The sequence below is a fragment of the Myotis myotis genome, unplaced genomic scaffold, assembly GCF_014108235.1.
Source record: "Myotis myotis isolate mMyoMyo1 unplaced genomic scaffold, mMyoMyo1.p scaffold_m19_p_3, whole genome shotgun sequence".
Taxonomy (NCBI): Eukaryota; Metazoa; Chordata; class Mammalia; order Chiroptera; family Vespertilionidae; genus Myotis; species Myotis myotis.
Genome location: NW_023416335.1, coordinates 100,487,946 through 100,491,955, shown reverse-complemented (window position 1 = coordinate 100,491,955; position 4,010 = coordinate 100,487,946). Strand labels below are relative to the sequence as shown.

Here is a 4,010-nt window from a genome sequence, read left to right as displayed (position 1 = left end):
CGGTAGGAAATAAGCGATAGAAAATAAGAGATCTCTGTAGAAATTAGCGGTAGACGTTAGAAAATAAGCGGTAAGAAATAAGCTGTAGAAGTGGTAGACATTAGAAAATAAGCAGTGGAAATAGAGCAATAAGTGGTAGAAATTAGCGGTAGATGTGAGAAAATAAGCAGAAGAAAATAAGCGGTAGAAGTGGTAAAAAGTAAGCGGTAAGAAGTAAGCCAGTGATGGCGAACCTTTTGAGGTTACGTGTCAGCATTTTGAAAAACCCTAACTTAACTCTGGTGCCATGTCATATATAGAAATTTTTTGATATTTGCAACCATAGTAAAACGAAGATTTATATTTTTGATATTTATTTTATATATTTAAATGCCATTTAACAAAGAAAAATCAACCAAAAAAATGAGTTCGTGTGTCACCTCTGACACGCGTGTCATAGGTTCGCCATCTCTGAAGTAAGCAGTAGGAAATAAGCAGTAGAAAGATAAGCGGTAGGAAATAAGAAGAAAATAGGAGATACAAAATAAGGTAGAAATCTCCTAGGTTTTGTTTAAGCCACTGTGAAGAAAAAAAATGGCTGTGGTTGATGTTATTTGAGGAAGTAACTTTTATTTCTGACCTAGATTGTAAGCTCTAGACAATTGCATTATTTCTGGGCTTTGGTTATCTTTGCTTGTGTGACCTGATAGCTCCCTGGAACTTTGGGTCTGCGTGAGACTCCAGACTCAGAGTTGTAAGTCTCCAGCTCTGCAGGACAAAGGGTTGCTCGTTTCCATGCAGCAGCAGCTAAAGAAAGAAGCTGTGAAGGGACCAGACTTCCACCAGTGCAGACGGGGCTGATTTGACTGGGGCTGATGTCGACTCAGTGCCAAGGCCAACCATCCAAACAGCCTGATCCAGGGGACTAATTTTGCATCAACAACATCTTTGCATCGGCGGCATTTTACTACGCAAGTGACTGAGGAGTCAGCTAAAGAAGATGGCAACTGAGGCCAAGCAGATGTTAGAAAAGCAAGAGGAAGCTATCTATGCTAGCATTGGTGAACTGCCAGTTTTCTGTAAAATCTTGAGGAGCTAAATCTAAGGACTCTAAGTAAGATATCCTGAAAACGTTAACGTGTTTGTAGTTTGATTTTGCATTGGTATTGCTTTATTAATAGCCAGAGTTTTTTTCTCTCTTGTTGCTGTATTAATGCTGCTGAGTTGAATGTTTTGTTAATAGCCAGAAGTTTGTTTTGATGTTTTGATTATGCTGTTTAGAGTTTTCGATAATGTAAATAGGCATGTTTAAAAACAAAAGAAAAAGGGGGATATATGGGGTGCTGCTACAGTGTTTTGGACAGGTTCAAGCCTTGGACTGAGGAGAGGGCACAGTCCTCTCATTGCCACGTGCAAGTCCCAGCTTGAAGGGCAGAGCCTTCCCACCACAATTATAGACAACAGCTATAGTGTAAGCTTGAACCTATGATCCGAACATGTGGCCCCACGTGCCTGAGTGATAGAGGTCAGGTGCGTGTAGTTGAGTGGGACTGAAACCCACGAGAATGATGTAAACAACTTGATCATGCCCCTACTTCGCCTCGTGGCATCTGCTATAAAACAAAGACAAGGCTTGTGGGCGCTGGCACTGTCTCATCATCAGGGAGGCAGCGTCCCACTGAGACCCAGCTTTCATTCTCATGTCTGTCTTTTCTAAGCCTTTCACCACCCCCACTCAGGGTCACTGAACCAGGCTGAGATGGCATGCCACATAAGGCGCCCTAAGGCTGAATATGGCATGGCTGTGCCGGCTCCCCACAGTGCTGGGGGGAGAGAAAGCCATGGTTTCATTGTTGTTTTTCTTTTGTTTTGTCTTTATTTTTATTTTCTAAGCTCAGAACACAGGACTTTTCAATTGCAATCACTCACCCAAGGCTTTGGCGCTGGAAGGGAGACACGGACTTGAGGTGCCTGAGGAGAGGCTGAGGAGGGAAGCAGGGCAGGGAGACGTGGCCAGGAGACCTGCACTGGGACATTCTTAAGCTTCCAAAAGAGCAAGCCCCTCCCAGTAGCCTCAGGGCAGGTGATATAGCATGCCATGCCCTACATATTGAGCTTCACAGAGGAAACAAAAGCAGAGGCCAAACTCATGGGTCTGAATAGGCCCAAGGAGCCCTCAGTGACTGGTTTGGAAGAGGAACGGGTCCCCCCCACTATTCTGGGAACCAGACTGATAAAACTCCAGGTTGCCAGCCAATTCCATTGGTATCTATACAAGGATCTCTGAACAGCCAAGGGCAGAGTAATATTTTGGGGCACTCACAGAGGAGTAGCTCTGGGTCAGGAAAAAAACACCCATCTTATTCCCTGAAAGCTAAACAGCACCTCCCCCACCTAAAGCCCTGTCAGAACAGAGGCTTGAATAATTAAGTTTGACAGCTGGCAGACAGGCAAAGAGGGCAGATTGGCCCCACCTGCTTGCAGCCAAGGCTTGTGGAAACAGACATAAGCAGAGGACCCATGGATTGCTTGGAGCTTCAAGCAGGGAGCTAAATGCTAAAAGACAGTGCCTGACAGTGGCCAGCACCTAAGTACCTAACAGGAAGCCCAGAATTAGCAGACAGAACAGAAGAGTGGGGTCCTAAACCAGCTCCTATGAGGCATTAAATCTCGGCTGAAGTGAATGACACTTCACTTTTTTATCTTCTATTTTATATTTATTTTTAATTTTTTAATTATTTTTATTTATTTTTTTGCACCTTCTTCTTCCTCTCTTTTCTTCTATTCTACTTCTCCTTCCCCTGTTTTAGTTTTTCTCTTTCCTTTTTTCTTCCCTCTTTCAAAAATTGATCTTCTTTATCTGCTTTATTGATCTATTATTATTCTAGTCTCTGTTGCTTTATTCATATATCTAATTTCCTCTTCCATGCTCCTACTCCATTTCCCCTTGTCTTATCATTTCTTCACTACTCAATTATTTTTATTTTTTCTCTCCTTTCTTGCTTTTTTCTTCTCCTAATTTTTTAACTTGTTTCACTACTGAAATTTAGGCCTATCTGCTCTCTCCTCTATTCTTCTTTTCAATAAAATTTTTTTTCTTTATTTATTTTTATTTTTTCTTCTTGTCTTCTCATTTCTTTTCTCCCTCCTCTATTCTAAGCCATGGTCCTTCCCCTATTCATCCAATTCCTTAACCTTACTTTCTTTATTTAAGCTCTACATCTACAGATTCTGCTGCCCCATTTTTTCTGGATATTATTTGTTTGTGCTTTTTGGTTTATTTGTTTGTTTTGTTGTTTTGTCCCCATTTTCTTTCCTTCTTTCTTTTTTCTGCCCTTCTTATCATTCTTGCTCTCTTTTCTATTTCCTAAATCTCTTTTCTTGGAGGGTCACTTTTATTGGGGTTATAGGTGTCTTGTGTACATTCTTGTTCTGTTCCTTTTGTGTCATATCTTGTCATATTGTATTTTGTGCTGTTCTGTAAGCACCTCCATAACAGATTGCATGATGTGGCAGTGAGAGAACCACATAATCAGACACCCTAAGAGGAGATGCCATCCACGAATGGGACAATAACATTCAAATGCCACAATATCAGGAGAACCCAAATATCTCAAGTAGGAGTCCTCCCCAAAACTTCCATCCTAGGAGACATGAGAGATTGCACCACAGGGTACCAAAAAACAACTACTACATACGACCAAATCAAAAAATATGGGTGGCATTGCAGTTTGAATAATACATAGAAAAAATAAAAAGGAAGAGCAAAAATGGGGAGATAAAGAAACAACCTCTAAATGAAAGAAAAGGGGGGATCACACAAAAAATGAGCTAAATGAACTGGAGGCAAGTAATTTGTTAGAGAAAGAATTCAAAGTACTGGTTATAAGGATGCTCAAATGTCTGGATAAGAAATTTGCCAACATGCTCGCTTCAGCAGTACATATACGAAAATTAAAACAATACAGAGAAGATTAGGATGGCCCCTGCGCAATGATGACACCCAAATTCGTGAAGCGTTCCATATTTTT

General features: G+C 41.1%; 1 non-coding gene across 1 annotated transcript; it reads left to right on the top strand.

The window, feature by feature from the left end:
- Positions 1-3,903: 3,903 nt before the first annotated feature.
- LOC118652235 lies at positions 3,904-4,010 on the top strand. Its single transcript, XR_004966502.1, has one exon. It is a non-coding gene; the product is annotated as a U6 spliceosomal RNA (small nuclear RNA).